This window comes from Oratosquilla oratoria, chromosome 14 (assembly GCF_046742065.1).
Source record: "Oratosquilla oratoria isolate Oo_2021 chromosome 14, ASM4674206v1, whole genome shotgun sequence".
Lineage (NCBI taxonomy): Eukaryota > Metazoa > Arthropoda > Malacostraca > Stomatopoda > Squillidae > Oratosquilla > Oratosquilla oratoria.
Window position 1 is genome coordinate 26,532,983 of NC_134790.1, and position 18,687 is coordinate 26,551,669.

Genomic DNA, 18,687 nt, shown 5'->3' on the forward strand with positions numbered 1-18,687 from the left:
TATTTCATTCTTTGTTACTTCTATTTCTTTCATAGGGGGGACTTTCTCTTTCCATTCGTTCTCTTCAGGTTGTATGTTCTCCCTTGTAAACACTGATTTAAAATGTTTGTTCATAATTTCCGCCATTTCCATTTCCTCTGTGTATTCAACTCCCCCTTGTCTTAATTTCTCCAAGTCTTGTTTGTTTTTCAGTTTGTTGTTTACAAATCTGTAGAATAGTTTTGGTTGATCTTTACACTTTTCTATGACATCTTTTTTCATATTTTCTCTTTTCCTCTCTGCACGTTTGTACATACATACATACACCAAGGCTTTTTCCCCCTTCCAAGGGAGGTAGCCAAAAAGGGAAAGGCATAAAAACACTCCCATTTCATCCCTAAATACACTCCACACCCCTCCCACCCTTCCTCTCATCTGAGCACCTCCTGGATGACGGGTCATCCCTGCACCCTGCCCACCGCCCTGGGTCAGAAGCAGTGTCGCAAGACACAGTACATCCACAGCGAGGCCGCTTCATTTAATCGGCGACCCCCCCTCTCCGTCCCCCTTTGCATATAAGGCGAGGACGGGGAGAAATCCCTTCGGGCTGCGTCAAAATTTACTCACACATACCTGTACTACCCCACCCCCCACTTCCCCGCCCATTCCTCCTCATGCAGTCACAACATCATCCATATACAACCATTCTCCACTCACCTCTGTCTTCCGTCCTCTCCCTTCCTTCCTCAACAGACATTCCCCTCTTCCCCAAAGCCCCCTTCACCCCATCCATCCACCTCATCCTAGGACGTCCCCTCATGTTCACTCCCTCCACATCTGCCTTCCATACCTCTTTTACTAGTCTTTCTTCACTCATTCTTTCCATGTGTCCAAACCATCCTAATATTCTTTCATCAACCCTATCTCCCAAATCCTTTTTCACCCCTGTTCTCCTCCTCACCTCCTCATTTCTCACACTATCTAGCCTAGTAACCCCCATCATACTTCTCAGACACCTCATCTCAAACACATTCAAACTCCTTCTCTCTTCTTCTCTTATGTTCCACGTTTCTGCCCCATACAGTGCTGTTGGCACAATCACTCCTTCATACAGTCTCCTCTTCGCATCCATTCCCAAATGTCTATTCCTCATTACACTCTTTAAACCACCAAGGCATTTACTCGCTTTTCTCAATCTACATTCTACCTCCACCTTCACTCCACCTTTTCCTGCTACACTTGCACCCAAGTATCTAAAACTATCCACTTCCTCCAGTCGCTCTCCCTTAATGTTCACTTCCAGTCTACTGCCACTTTCACCCCTTGTACATCTCATCACCTTACTTTTACCCACATTTATCTTTAGCTTTCTTCTATCACATACTCTCCCAAACTCTGCCACCAGCTTCCTCAATCCCTCCTCTGACCCTGCCACAAGCGCAGTGTCGTCCGCAAACAACAGCTGGCTCACCTCCCACTTTTCTCCATTTTCTTTAACCATCTACATATTCATTTCTATAACAGATATATATTTTCCATTTTTCAGGTCTTCTGTCTTTTTTCCATCTGGTCCAGGCTTTGTCTCTTTTGTCTTTTAACTCCCTACAACTTCTGTTGTACCAGCATTTTACATATTCTTTTTCTTGTTTTTGTCTTGGGACATACTTTTCCACTCCTTTTTTGTAAATTTTTGTCAAAATATTCCATTTCTCTTCTACTGTTGTTTCTTCTTTGTATATTTCTTCCTAGTTTTCTTGTTGAAAGAATTCTCTTATTTTATCAAAGTTTGTTTTTTCATACATCATTCTTCCTTTTCTATATTGTTCATTTCTTTTCATATATTTTTCTTCATTAAGTTCCAGTTCAATCAATATGTGGTCACTTTTACTTATTGGTGTTTTATATTCAATCTTGTCCACTATTCTGGGTTCAGATGTAATTATTAGGTCTAGTCTCGATGGCTCTTCTTCATTTCTATACCTAGTGTTCTCCTGTATCCATTGTGTCATTGTATGGTCAGTAATCATCTCAAGTAGAGCGTTTCCCCATGAGCCGTCTCCACCCTTTACTGTCATTTCTTCCCAGCAGATTTCTTTGCAATTAAAGTCGCCCATCATAACTATTCTTCCTCCATCTTCCATTATCTTGTTTAATGCTATCTTTGTGTCCTCTAACATACTTTTATGTTCACTCTCTTCCCATGAGGCTGTTTTCGGGGGCACATAATTTATCACAAACTTTCTGCTCTTTTTATCTCTGTCTTCTACTTCCATCATTATCATCTCTACTGTATTCTTTCCATATGTGACACACTTCACGTTTATATCCTTCTTAGTCAGGAACATAACTCCACCCCCTTGCTTTTTCTCTCTGTTTCTAATCCAATAATTATATGCATCATGTCCTACACTGTTGGGTGGTAGTGGACCTTTTAATTTTGTTTCTACAATTCCCATTATGTCTGGTTCTTTTTCTTTCAAATAATCATTCAGCTCATTCAATCCTGTTATTAATCCATCTATATTTGTGTAAGACACTCTTAGTTTTCTGCCACTTCCATTGTGTTCTCTGTTTCCCTTTTGTTTTTCTCTTGTATGTCGACTTTCTTTAGTTTCATATTCACTACTCTCCAATAGAATCTCTCTTTTTCTGACTCCGTTCTGTTCTCGTTTTTTTCCTTAGCTTGAAGTCTTTTCTGTTTTTCTTCCTCTCTTTCCTCTTTATTCATTTACCTTTTTATCCATACCTTTTTATATTTTTCAATTATTGCTAGTTTCACTGTTTTGGATAAGATATTCTCAGCCGTCGTTTGTGACCTGAATTTAATCTTAATTGGTCTGACTTATCTGTGCTATACTTTCCGAGTCTAAATTTCTCTTCGATTTGCTTCATAATTTCTGGTTCATCTTCCTGAACTGATTCTAGTAATTGGCTTACTTTTTCATTTTCCTCTTTGATTCTTGTGGTTCTATCTGGGTTGTGTTTCTCTTCCATTCCTAATATAATTATACATTTCTTTTTGTCTGCTAAATCTCTTACTATATTCTCCTTTTGTCTCATCACTTTTATAACTGAGTCTTCAGTATGTTCTTTCAATTGCTGTTTGATTATGTCAGTGAATGAAACTTTATTGTCTTCTTGGGTTGTCTTCCAATTCTTAGCTTCTTTACAAAGGATTACAAAGGCAAAGCATGCCGACAGGAGACCTTTTGATCCATATCTAGGTCGGATGCAAAAAAAACTCATATTAATAATAAATTAAAACTATAACAATGTAAATAACAATTAAAATACATAAATAAATGCATTGGTATAGTTGAATAACAAACAAACAGGTAAATAGTAAATGATAATAAATTGACATATAACTAATAATAAATGAAAATCAGACAGACAAATTATAACAAAACAAAAACAAATAATATAACATAAATTATAATAATTACAGCATCTTACTTAGGTATTTATCTAAATGATTCTTAAAGCTTCGAACTGAACTACATTGCACTACCTGTGCAGGAAGTTTATTCCATTCATTAACTACACGGTTGGCAAAGTTGTTTCTACCTACTTCCAAATTGAATCTATTTCCGGACAGTTTGAGACCATTGTTTCTTGTCTGATTCTCATTCAATGTGAAAATTTGGTCACTTTTGATGTTGTCAATTCCCTTTAAAATCTTAAAGACCTGTATCAAGTCACCTCTGAGTCTACGCTTTTTTAGGGAAAACAGATTCATGTGCTTAAGTCGATTTTCGTATGGCCTCTCTGTTTTCTTTACTATTCCTCTTCAATTCCTCATTCTCCACCTTTACTTCTCTTAACTGTCTTTTTAGGTCTTTTATTTCATCAGTTAAATTTTTGTTCGCCTTCTCTAGTTCTTCCAAATTTTCAAATTTCTCGGCAATTTTTGTCATTTTGCCAAACCTAACTTCCCAGTTGTCAGACATTTTTTCAAGTTTTTCCTCCAGTTTTGCCAGTCGGGGGAGGTTGGTATCCGCCGCCCTTTCATTAAATCCTTGGAAATTATCATCCTCACCTTCCATTGAACTGCTCTTATCTATGTTTCTGATCTTTACAATTTTGTTAGTCCCCTCATCTAAATCCAAGTCGTCCGTTCGACGTTTGTTTATCAACCGTCTAGACTCTTGGACTAAGTCCTCCCCTTCCTCATTTCCTTCCATTTCCCTCAATATCCCTTCCCTTCTCCTTCCCTATCACTTCCCCACTATTTCACGAGCACTCCCCTTCCCTATAAATACAATAGGCACTTCCTGAATGCTGTGATCCACGTAGTTTTTCCTTTTTCTTTGGAACACCAGTTCACGCCGTCCATTCCGTTGAAAGGGTATGTGTGTGTGTATTTACCTAGTTTTACCTAGTTGTATTTTACGGGAAGGGGAGCTATGCTCGTGGTGTCCCGTCTTCATATCTCATTTTATCTAAACTATTTTTAAATTCATGTATTATTTTTGCACACACCACTTTCTCATCTAACTTGTTCCAACTGTCTATTACTCTGTGAGGAAAGCTGTTCTTTTTCAAATCTCTTCTATAGCTGTCTTTTTTTTATTTTCTTTCCGTGTCCTCTTGTATTTCTGTCATCCCATTTTATCAGATTCTATCAGTAATTTCTATGCCTTTCATGATTCTGTAAATAGCTATCAAATCTCCTCTCTCTCTTCTTTGCTCTAGTGTCTGTAGTTCAAGTTTTTCTAGTCTCTCTTCATATGATAGTTTTGAGAGTGTTAGTGCCAATTTTGTAATTGCTCTTTGTATTCTTTCAAGTTTTTTTATACATTTTTTTTGTACTTGGTGACCATATCGTTGCTGCATATTCCAATCTTGGTCTTATCAGGGTGATTAGGATTTTCTTCACCATTTCTTCATCCAGGTATGTAAATGCAACTTTGATTGTTCTTATTAAATTATAAGTTTCTCCAAAAATCTTATTTATATGTTTCTCAGGTGACATATTATTCATAACAATGACTCCCAGGTCCTTCTCATTTTCTACTATTTTTATTCCTTCTTCTCCCAATTTATATGATCCTGTTATTCTGTTTTTGCTTTTTCCAAATTCCATTATACTACACTTTTTTGTATTGAACTCCATCTCCCACTTCCTACTCCAATCTTGTACTTTATTTAGATCTCTCTGTAGAGATTCACAATCTTCTTCAGTTTTCACTCTTTTCAGTAGTTTTGCATCATCTGCAAAGAAGCTCATATAGCTTTCAATTCCTTCATCCATATCATTAATATATATAGCAAACATTATTGGGGCCAGAACTGTTCCCTGCGGAACACCGCTTATTACTTCATCCCATTTTGAGTGCTGGTTTCTTATCACTACTCTCATTTTTCTTTCTTGCAAAAAGTCCTCCATCCAATTTAGTAGTTTGCCCTGTATTCCTCCTTCAGTTTCTAATTTCTTAAGCAACTTCTTATGTGGTACTTTGTCAAAAGCTTTCTTTAGATCTAAAAATGCACAGTCCGCCCATCCATCTCTTTCTTGTATTATATCTATTAGCCTTGAATAGAAACATATTAAATTGGTGACGCATGATCGTCCTTGTCTGAATCCAAATTGCCTTGGATTTAACACTTTGTTTTTTTTCTAAATATTTTACCCATCTACTTTTGATAATTCTTTCACAAATTTTTGCTATTGTACTTGTTAGAGAGACTGGTCTATAGTTGGTAGGTTCTTCTTTATTTCCTCCTTTATATATAGGTACTATATTTGCTTTTTTCCAATCTTCTGGAACTTTTCCTTCTTTCAAGGAACTATTTAGCATGCTATGTATTTTGTCTGCCAGTTCATTCCTGCATTCTTTCAGTATCCAGTTTGCTATTTCATCTGGTCCATGCGATTTTCTGACATCAAGATTACTCAAGTGTGTTAATATTTCATTCTTTGTTACTTCTATTTCTTTCATAGGGGGGACTTTCTCTTTCCATTCGTTCTCTTCAGGTTGTATGTTCTCCCTTGTATACACTGATTTAAAATGTTTGTTCATAATTTCCGCCATTTCCATTTCCTCAGTGTATTCAACTCCCTCCTGTCTTAATTTCTCCAAGTCATGAAAGTTTTTCAGTTTAATGTTTACAAATCTGTAGAATAGTTTTGGTTGATCTTTACACTTTTCTAAGATATCTTTTTCATATTTTCTCTTTTCCTCTCTGCACATTTGTACATATTCATTTCTATAACAGGTATATATTTTCCATTTTTCAGGTCTTCTGTCTTTTTTCCATCTGGTCCAGGCTTTGTCTCTTTTGTCTTTTAACTCCCTACAGCTTTTGTTGTACCAGCATTTTACAAATTCTTTTTCTTGTTTTTGTCTTGGGACATACTTTTCCACTCCTTTTTTGTAAATTTTTGTCAAAATATTCCATTTCTCTTCTACTGTTGTTTCTTCTTTGTATATTTCTTCCCAGTTTTCCTTTTGAAAGAATTCTCTTATTTTATCAAAGTTTGTTTTTTCATACATCATTCTTCCTTTTCTATATTGTTCATTTCTTTTCATATATTTTTCTTCATTAAGTTCCAGTTCAATCAATATGTGGTCACTTTTACTTATTGGTGTTTCATATTCAATTTTGTCCACTATTCTAGGTTCGGATGTAATTACTAGGTCTAGTCTCGATGGCTCTTCTTCATTTCTATACCTAGTGTTCTCCTGTATCCATTGTGTCATTGTATGGTCAGTAACCATCTCAAGTAGAGCGTTTCCCCATGAGCTGTCTCCACCCTTTACTGTCATTTCCTCCCAGCAGATTTCTTTGCAATTAAAGTCGCCCATCATAACTATTCTTCCTCCCTCTTCCATTATCTTGTTTAATGTTATCTTTGTGTCCTCTAACATACTTTTATGTTCACTCTCTTCCCATGAGGCTGTTTTCGGGGGCACATAATTTATCACACACTTTCTGCTCTTTTTATCTCTGTCTTCTACTTCCATCATTATCATCTCTACTGTATTCTTTCCATATGTGACACACTTCACGTTTATATCATTCTTAGGAACATAACTCCACCCCCTTCCTTTTTCACTCTGTTTCTAATCCAATAATTATATGCATCATGTCCTACACTGTTGGGTGGTAGTGGACCTTTTAATTTTGTTTCTACAATTCCCATTATGTCTGGTTCTTTTTCTTTCAAATAATCATTCAGCTCATTCAATCCTGTTATTAATCCATCTATATTTGTGTAAGACACTCTTAGTTTTCTGCCACTTCCATTGTGTTCTCTGTTTCCCTTTTGTTTTTCTCTTGTATGTCTACTTTCTTTAGTTTCATATTCACTACTCTCCAATAGAATCTCTCTTTTTCTGACTCCGTTCTTATCTCGTTTTTTTCCTTAGCTTCAAGTCTTTCTTTTTTTCTTCCTCTCTTTCCTCTTTATTCATTTCCCTTTTTATATTGTTCACTTGTTGCTAGTTTCCCTGTTTTGGATAAGATATTCTCAGCCGTAGTTTGTGACCTGAATTTAATCTTAATTGGTCTGGTCTTGTCTGTACTATATTTCCCTAGCCTGAATTTCTCTTCGATTTGTTTCATTATTTCTGGTTCATCTTCCTGAACTAATTCTAGTAAATTTCTTACTTTTTCATTTTCCTCTTTGATTCTTGTGGTTCTATCTGGGTTATGTTTCTCTTCCATTCCTAATATAATTATACATTTCTTTCTGTCTGCTAAGTCTCTTACTATATTCTCCTTCTGTCTCATCACTTTAATAACCGAGTTTTCAGTTTGTTCATTCATTTGCTGTCTGATTATGTCAGTGAATGCAACTGCTATTTTCATTAATTTTTTTCCAACCCTCCTTGTTCTCCTTATTATTCTCCTTTAAGACTTTATTCTCATCTTTTACTTCTTTTAACTGTTTTTTTAATTCTTCAATTTCCTTAGTTAAGTTTTTGTTCGCCTTCTCTAGTTCTTCCAATTTTTCATGCAAGAAGTCTACCATCCACTTAAGTAGTTTGCCCTGTATTCCCCCTACAGTTTATAATTTCTTTAGCAATTTCTTATGTGGCACCTTATCAAAAGCTTTTTTTCAGGTCTAGAAAGGCACAATCAGCCCATCCATCTCTTTCCTGCACTATATCTATTAGTCTTGAATAGAAACATATCAGGTTTGTGACACATGATCCTCCTTGTCTAAATCCAAACTGCCTCGGATTTAGTACATTGTTGTTGTTGTTTTCCAAATGCCTTACCCATCTAATTTTGATCATTCTTTCACAAATTTTTGCTACCGTACTTGTAAGGGAGACCGGTCCAAGCTTTATCCCTTTTATCATTGAACTCTCTACATCTTTTGTTGTACCAACATTTTACATATCCTTTTTTTTTCTTGTTTTTGTCTTGGAACATACTTTTCCACTCTTCCTTATAAATTGTTGTCAATTTTTTCCATTTTTCTTCTACTGTTGTTTTCTCTTTGAATATCCTTTCCCAGTCTGCTTTTTGAAAAAAAAAAAAAAAAAATTATATTTTTTTTCCATACATCATTCTTCCCTTTCTATGTTGTTCGTTTATTCTATTATATTCTTCTTTTAGTTTCAGTTCTACTAATATGTGGTCATTTTTACTCAGTGGTGTCTTATATTCAATCTTGTCCACTATATCAGGTTCTGATGCGATTATTAGGTCTAGTCTCGATGGCTCTTCCTCATTTCTATACCTAGTATTCTCTTGTATCCATTGTGTCATTGTATGTTCTATAATCATATCAAATAGTACATTTCCCCATAGGTCATCTCCACCCTTCACTGTCATTTCTTCCCAGCAGATTTCTTTACAATTAAAGTCACCCATTATAATTATTCTTCCTCCATCATCCATTATCTTATTTAGTGTTATCTTTGTGTCTTCTAACATATTCTTGTGTTCTCTCTCTTCCCACGAAACCGTTATAGGAGACACATAATTTACCACAAACTTCCTGCTCTTTTTGTCCCTGTCCTCTATTTCCATCATGATCATTTCCACTCTATTCTTTCCATATGTAACATTCCTCACATTTATATCCTTCTTAGTCAGGAACATAACTCCACCACCTTGTTTTACTTCTCTGTTTCTAATCCAATAATTATATGCACCATGTCCTACACTGTTGGGTGGTAATGGACCTTTCAATTTTGTCTCCACAATTCCCATTATGTCAGGTTCCTTTTCCATCAGGTAATCATTCAGTTCATTCAAGCCTGTTATTAATCCATCTATATTTGTGAAGGACACTTTTAATTTTCTGCTACCTCCATCCTGTTTTCTGTTTCCTTTCTGTTTTTCTCTCCTATGAACCATTTCCTAATTTTCATATCCACTACTCTCCAATAGAATTTCTCTTTATTGCTAAAAAGAGACAGGCTTATAAGAAATACCTAACGACTGTCAAAGGTCTGTAATAATACAGAGATATAAAAAAAAATAATAATAATAAAATAAAATAAAAAATAAATGAAAAAAAAAACGAAAACAACAATACGAAATGAATATCGCTGATGAATCCAAAGAGAATCCCCGAGAATTCTAAAAACTTACATTAGAGATAAAAAGGTTATTAGGAATTACATTGGCCCACTATTATCTGATGACGGTCAACTTGAGTATTCAAACGAAGGAATGTGTAATATTTTAAACAACTATTTTAGTTCAGTATTCGTAAACGAAACACCTCAAAGTGAACTCCAAACTGAAACCTGTGAAAAATCTAGGGTAAACTTACTCAATACGGTAAATATAAAAAGTATAAAAAATAAAATGTGTATAGAGAAACTTAAAGTTAATAAAACACCAGGGCCTAATAGTTGGCATCCAAGAATCTTAAAGGAAATTAAAAATGAGATTGTTGTTCCATTGGAAATTAACATCACTCCAATATTAAAAAAAAAAGGTGACAAAAAGAAACCAAATAACTACAGGCCTATAAGCTTGACTTCAATCGTAGGAAAAATGATGGAAATTATCATCAGAGATGCTATCAAACATCATTTAGAAAGTAACTGTTTGATAAATGATAGCCAGCATGGATTCAGATGGAAACGTTCTTGCGTGACTAATTTACTCGAATTCTACAACACAGTCATCTCCAGTTATGACAAAAGAAACAATATAGATTTAATATATTTAAACTTTGCAAAAGTTTTTTATACCGTCCCCCACGAAAGACTACTTACTAAATTAGCTTTACACGGAGTAAGGGGCAGCCTATTAAGTTGGACTAGAAATTGGTTGAATGATAAAAAACAGAGAGTTGTTTTAAATGGCAAAACTTCTAGATGGAATAATGTTACGAGTGGAGTTCCTCGGGGTTCCGTTCTTGGGCCACTTCTATTCATAGTATATATAAATGATATAGACCATGGACTAAAATCTATTGTCTCCAAATTTGCTGATGATACAAAATTGTGCGGAATAGCAAATGATCACTTAAATCAATTAGATATTCAAGAAGATTTAGATAAATTACACCAATGGTCTGAAAAGTGGCTAATGAAATTTAACACAAGTAAATGCAAAGTTATGCACATAGGTAAAAATAACAGTGAGTACGATTACAAGTTATTTGGAAATTCGTTAACAAAAGTGGATAGTGAGAAGGATCTAGGGGTAATTATCAGTAACAATCTCAAATCACCTAAGCAGTGTATTTCAGCCTCTGAGAAAGCAAATAAGATTCTAGGACTGATTGCGCAATCTTTTGACTTCAAAAGTTCATCTCTCATTAACAAGCTATATAATTCGTTAGTTCATCCACATTTGGAATATGTTGTTTCTGCATGGTCACCGAATCTCATTAAAGGCATTGACAGATTGGAAAAAGTACAAAAGAGAGCCACAAAACTGATTCCAAATACATACATACATATGCCAAAGGCTTTTTCCCCCTACATGGGGGTAGCCAAAAAGAAAAAGGCATAGAAACCACTCCCACCCATTCCATTTTCTATATATTCCATTCCCCTCCACCCTCCCTCTTATCTCGGCACCTCCTGGATGACGGGTCATCCCTGCATTCTGTCCACTGCCCTGGGTCAGAAGCAGTGTCGCAAGACACAGCACATCCACTGCAAGGCCGCTTCATAAATTTGGCGACCCCCCTCTCCGTCCCCTCATGCAGAAAAGGAGCAGACGGGGAGAAATCCCTTCGGGCTGCATCAAATTTTTTTCTCATACATACTTCCTCACCCCCCATCCCCCACCCATTCCCCCTCATGCATCACAGCATCATCTATACACAACCCCTCTCCATTCACCCCTATCTTCTGTCCTCTCCCGTCCTTCCTCCACAGACATTCCTCTCTTTTGTAATGCCCCTTTCACCCCATCCATCCATCTCATCCTAGGATGCCCCCTCATATTCACTCCTTCCACACTTCTTTTACTAATCTTTCTTCACTCATTCTTTCCATATGTCCAAACCATCCTAATACCCTTTCATCAACCCTATATCCCAGTTCCCTTTCCACCCCTGTTCTCCTCCTCACTTCCTCATTTCTCACTCTATCTAGCCTAGTAACCCCTATCATACTTCTCAGACATTTCATCTCAAACACATTCAAACTCCTCTCTTCCTCTCTCATGTTCCATGTTTCTGCCCCATACAGTGCTGTTGGCACAATCACTCCTTTATATAACCTCCTCTTAGCATCCATTCCCAGATGTCTATTTCTCATTACACTTTTCAATCCACCAAGGTATTTACTCACTTCTCTCAATCTACATTCTACCTCCACCCCCCCCCACTCCTCCCTTTCCTGCCACATTCACATCCAAGTATCTAAAACTATCCACTTCCTCCAGTCTTTCACCCTTAATGCTCACTTCCAGCCTGGTGTCACTCTCTCCCCTTGTACATCTCATCACCTTACTTTTACCCACATTTATCTTCAGCTTCCTTCTTTCACACACCTTCTCAAACTCTGTCACTAACTTCCTCAATCCCTCCTCTGATCCTGCTACAAGCGCAGTGTCATCAGCAAACAACAACTGGCTCACCTCCCACTTTTCTCCATTTTCTTTAATCTCCAACCCCTGCATTCACCTCTCACACCACCCCATCCATGTAAAGATTGAACAGCCAGGGCGACATAACACAACCTTGACGAAGTCCCACCTTTACCATTTCTAATCCTAACACAAGCTCTACTACTCTCGTAAAAACTCTTGACTGCTCTTAACAGCTTTCCTCCTATCCCATATATCTGCAGTACCTCCCACAGTGCCTTTCTGTCTACCCTGTCGTAAGCCTTTTCCAGATCCATAAAAGCCCAAAAAACATCCTTACCTTTTCCTATAGCTTTCTCACATATCAGTCTTACCACAAAATCTGATCTACACAACCCCTACTTGTCCTAAACCCACACTGTTCCTCACCAAGTACTCACTCTGTTCCTCTCCTAATCCTCTCAATCAAGACCCTCCCATAAGTCTTCCCAACTACACTCAACAAGCTGATCCCTCTGAAACTACTACATTCACACTTGTCCCCCTTTCCCTTGTAAAGTGGAACTATACAGGCACTCCTCCAATCCTTTGGTACTCTACCCTCTCTCAAACAAACATTAAATAACCTCACCAGCCAGTCCACCATAACTATACCTCCTTTCTTCAGACATTCTGCATGGCATCCATCCAGACCAGGTGCCTTACCTGCTCTCATCATCTTAACAGCTGCTTTCACTTCATCCTTCCCTATTTCTCCTCCATTTTCCTCTCATCACTCTCATTTTCTTAGCGCTTCCCACTGCAACTACCTTTCCCTCCCTATCCTCCTTCACATTTAGGAACTCCCTAAAATACTCTGCCCACCTTCCTCTCACTGCCTTCTCTTTCATTATCATCTCTCCATCTGCACCTTTTACCTTTTCTTCTCTACTTGATTTGCCTCCTTTTTCTTTTAATTTCCTTCCAAAACATCTTTTTATTGCTTTCAAAATTCTCTGTCATACTCTTACCCCATTTCACATCTGCTCTCCTCTTTGCTTCCTTTATCTTATGCTTAGCTTCCCTTCTCTTTACTTTGTACCTCTCATACGATTCCCTCATCCTAATTTGCAGCCAATCTATGAATGCCTGCTTCTTCTCTTCTACACATTTCTTTGATTCCTCATCCCACCACTCACTACCCTTCCTTCTTTTTCCTCCCGCCCTCCTTGTTCCACACACCATGTTTGCACACCTTATGACTCCCTATTTGAACCATCCCCATTCCTCCTCCACTCCTAGTTCTATTCTATCCTTTACTCCCTCCCACTCCTCTTTTAGTTTCTTCTTAAACTCACTCTCCTTTTTTTCCTCATTTAAGCAGTTCACTCTAAGTACCTCCCTACCTTCTGCCCTTTTCCTCTTTCTCCACCTATTCTCCAAATATAAAATATAAATCATACGAAAATTGACTAAAACATATGAATCTGTTTTCCCTAAAAAAGCGTAGACTCAGAGGTGACTTGATACAGGTATTTAAGATTCTAAAGGGGATTGACATCTAAAGTGACAAAATTCTTACACTGAATGAGAATCCAACAAGAAATAATGGTCTTAAACTGTCAGGAAATAGATTTAATTTGGAAGCGAGTAGAAACAACTTCGCCAACTGTGTAGTTAATGAATGGAATCAACTTCCTGCAGAGGCAGTGCAATTAGTTCAGTTTGAAGCTCTAAGATTCGTTTGGATAAACATTTAAGCAAGATGCTGTAATGACTGCCGTTTATTTTGTATTATTTGATTATTTGTTTGTTATTGTCTGTTTATTATTTGCTCGCTTTCCATTTTTATTATTTATGCCAGTTTATTATTATTTACTATTTACCTGTTTGTTTATTATTTAACTATACCTGTATTATTTATTTCATTATTATATTATTATTATTTTTATTTTATTTTATGCCAAGATAAGAGGGAGGGAGGAGAGTGGAGGGAAGTGGAATATATAGGAAATGGAATGGGTGGGAGTGGTTTCTATGCCTTTTTTCTTTTTGGCTACCCCCCATGTAGGGGTAAAAAGCCTTTGGTATATGTATTGGTATATGTATGTATTTTTTTATCATTTATATATATATTTTTTTTGCATCAGACCTAGTTATGGACCAAAAGGTCTCCTGTCTGCATGATCCTCCTTTGTAATCAATAGCTCATAAAATCCAATCAACCATCACTCCTATCTTAGCACCTTGAGGCTGAAGGGTCACCGTGCCCCCTGCCACACTGGGCAGGTGATCTACACCTTCCACCTTATATAGCAACCCCTCCTCCTCATTCATCCAGTTATGAAGCAGATGAAAACATCCCCTCAGGCCATATCATCCCTTCATCCATTCACAATTTTCCCCCATTACCATCATTTGCACTCTTCTTTCCAGTTCAACATATATACTGCAGTACATGTATCCAAACCTCCCTTCAATCCATCCATCCATATTACTTTTTGTCTTCCTCTCAAGTTCATTCCTTCCTCCACACTTTTTTCTTAGTCTTCCTTCATTTATTTTTTCTGTATGTCTAAACTAAAACAATACCTGCACATAAAATCAGCTAAAGAACAGATATTGTATGCCTCAGATGCCCACTAAACAAGACAGAGAATGTGTCATCTTTAGCCTAAAGGCTCATCCAGATGATTGAGCATTGCCTGCATGCACAAACGAACAGTTTGCCCATTAAAAAGTTTACCGCTTGTTCCCAGTAAAACATGGGCAAAGTGCCTGTATTGGCTGTTTAAGGTTTCCAGATGATCTAGCATTGCCTGCATGTACAAGTGAGCAGTTTGCCCATTAACAAGTTTACTGTTTGTGCCCACTAAAATATGGGTAAATTGCCTGTGTTGGTTGTTTAGCAAAAACACTAGACACTGACCATGGCCGATAATATGACGTCACTGCTAGACACACGAGGCTTCCTATGGAGGCAAGGTGCAAAAGTTGTCATTGTTCACTCTAGTGTTTGACCCACAGGTCTGTCTCTGCTCCCACTATGGATCAGTGGTCGAGACCTCATATTCTACACTTAATAGAACTTTATCAGCAACACCCTTGCCTTTGGAATGTAAAATTAAACACATACAAAGACTGAGAAAAATTAGCAGCAGCCCACAGTTTCATGTCAGATGATATGAAGAAAATTGGTGTGTCCATTACAGCAACAGAAATAAAAATTAAAATAGACATACTCCACAATCAACATAGATGAGATATGCATAAAATACTAAAGTAAAAATAGTCAGGGGCTGCTAGTGAGGACGTATCCATTACAACATTATGATGCTGATGCATTTTCTTTCCTATATGATGGTGACAGAGTATATGCATCGGTAACAAACATGGACACAACTGTGAACAGATCTACCTTGGGGATACTCACATTCTCTGATTATGAGGTAAGTACATCTTTATGTGTTGAATGCATTTCATCATTTTAATCTTAATTTTAATAGGTTAAGTTTACTGGCATTGTTGATGGACTGCCTTGTGATTATAAGAAATTTTTATATTTATATCTTAGCATCTCGACCCCTAACATACTAACAGATGTTTGTGGGGACAACATTCTGTGTATATATTAACACGTAGGTTAGTAGTTATTCATGATATGGAAATGCATCCTTGTATTTATTAACATAAACAAGGGGGTTAAATAAATTATACAAACCCATGATCTCTTTATTTTGCATGCATAATGTATTGTGGAATCAACCTACATGCCATTGTTTACTGTACATAAATATGGTTACCCATTTAATAATTCAAATGTTGCAGCAATGTTGTTAAGTACACATTTTGTCCTGCTAGGTGACTACACCTTCTTCATTGAAGAACCTCATACACTGTTCTCGAATGTACTTACTGTCATTGGTTGGATTATATCCCACCCTTTCCAGTCCAAATAGATCTGGTGTTCCTCTCCAAGTACCATAAGAAACTGTTCCCTGTGATAGGTCCTCACACTCTAAAAAGCCTTCTGGCTGCATGTACTTATTGATCTTATTTCTAGGAAAATTATATAGAGGTGTGCATGCTAGTACCTTTTCAGCCTTGTCTGGAGGTAATTTATTGGAGAGAGGAATATGTGGAACCTATTTGCCAACAATACAAAAGTATTTTCCATGGTTTGTCGAGCCCTCGATACCTGGTATGAAAAAATGTGTTCTCTACTGCTTTATTGTTGATGTGAGAAGGGTTTCATAATGTGGTATTGCAAAGGAAATGTGTCATCTGCCACAAACACAAACAGCAGTGACTTCTCACAACCAGGAAGAATTGCATCACACAGCAGACCTGTAGTACCATTGGCAATGTGGTTGCTCATGGCACTGTTGTCCCATACACTGCCATTCGACACACATCCATTTGCACCCACGTCCACATATACAAACTTTGAATTGGCATCACATATGACCATGAGCACTATACTGTGACTGCCTTTGTAATTATAGTAGTAGGAATTGCTACCATGTGGAGGTATTATGAGAATGTGTTTTCCATCAATGGCTCCAAGACAGTTAGGGAAATTCCATTTCGTGTTAAACTCTTCAGCCACATGTTTCCACTCCTCAGGGGTTCAAGGTGTCTGTAATGATATACAAAAGTTTTGTCAGTAATACGAGTCATGCATTAACTATATTCATTACTCCACCCAGTTTCTCATTTCGTTCCCTGTAACTGCACAATATAACATAACATATGATATAGTTACTAATCTGACAGCATCCTTGTCTTTTTGTCATGTGTGTTTATTTTGTTTTTAACCCTTATCTTGTTTATGTTTGTAACAGATTTACAATGACCCAGAACTGCAGGAACTGCATGGACATGCAGCTACAGGAAACTTAGAATAGCATACGCTAATGTTGATGGCTTACTATCAGCTAGGTTGGAGATGACTAATTAAGGAGAGATGAGCCCGATATATTGTGTCTAGTAGAGACTAAACTCCCGAAAAATTTTGATACACAGTCAGGGAACAAGAGATATACCTCCTGGAGAAGAGACAGAGAGTAATGTTTGTGGTGAGAAATGACAAAAAGGTGGAAGAATTAAATCTGAATGAAGGCAGGGCTGAAGCAATTCACCTAAAAATCAGTACTAAAGGACACAATAGAAGACTTCATGGTGGTATATGTTCCCCCAAGACAAGAGCTTGGGATGAAAGAGAATATTAAGAAATGTTAAAGGATATGACTCTTTTCATAAAGAAAAATATTTAACAAAGTATTAACATAGTCCTTATTGGAGATTTTAATTGTGGTGAGATCAACTAGGAGTGGAGAACAAGCAACAAAGCAGATTCCAGGGGAAATACACTGTTGAGTATAACAATGGAGAACACAATGACCCAGTAGGTAAAGGAAGTGACCCAGGCAAGAGATGACACTCCCACAAGATTAGATCTGTTACAAACCAAAGTGCCAGACATCATCAGCTCCTTGAACTAGCTTTGCCCAATAGGAAAAAGTGACCATGTTACAATTGAATTTCAGCTGGAGGATGAGGAAATAGAGACAAGGAATAAATCACACAGGAAAGGGAGACTCCATTTTAGGAAAGCAGATTACTTAGGGTTGAGAAAATTCTTTGAAAACTGGGATTAATTCATGAATACCACAGGAATAAAGAGGAAATGGGAAATCTTTCTTGACATTTACAACCTAGGAGTGAATAAATATATGCCAAAGACTAGAGAAAGGAAGAAACAAAAACAGGATTGGTTTAACAAAAGTTTCAAGACCTGATGGGATCTCAAACTGGATACTTAAAGAATGTAGGGAACAACTAGCAAACAAGATCCAGTCTTATTACATGTTCATTAAAAGAAGGCATTTGTGCCCCTTGATTGAAAAAGGGGCAAACATAGTACCAATTCACAAGGTGAAAACAAAGAAACACCACTAAATTATAGGCCAGTATCACTAACCAGTATAATAGTGAAATTATATGAAAGGCCTGTGAAAGATCAATGGACCAAATATCTTGAAAAGATTAACATTCTGATAGAGTCAGTTTGGCTTCAGATTTGGAAAGTCATGTGTATCGAACCTTATAAGCTTTTACTCGAGAGTAATTGATGTGCTGCAAGAGAGAGAGGGGTGGGCAGACTGGCGTAGCTGGACCTAGAGACAGCAATTGATAAAGTACCTCATAGTTGACTCATGTGGAAATTGGAGCATGTTGGAGGACTGAGAGGCAAACTACTATAATGGATTAAAGACTTTTTGAAGGAAAGATACACGAGGACAGTAGTAAAGGACAAGATGTCAAGCTGGATAGCAGTAACAGAGTTCCACATGGTTCAGTGCTTGCACCAATAATGATGGAAGGACTAACAAGCTATACCAATATGTTTGCAGATGATGCAAAAAATCATGAGAAGAGTGAAAAATGAGGAGGACAACAGAATATTACAAAAAGATCTAGAATCTAGATACAATTTTTGCATGGAGCCAAGAATGGGATATGAAGTTCAATACTAAAAAATGTAAAGTACTAGAAATGGGCAATAGTGGCAAAAGACCATCCTTAAACTATTCCTTTGGAAGTGAACACATTACAAAAGCAAAAGAGGAGAAAGACTTGAGAGCGTTGATAAAAGACCTGTCACCTGATAGACATAACAGGATTATGGGAGAGACATATGGACTACTGCAGAAGATTAGAGTGGCATTCTATTATATGAATGAAGAGATGATGAAAAAACTCATT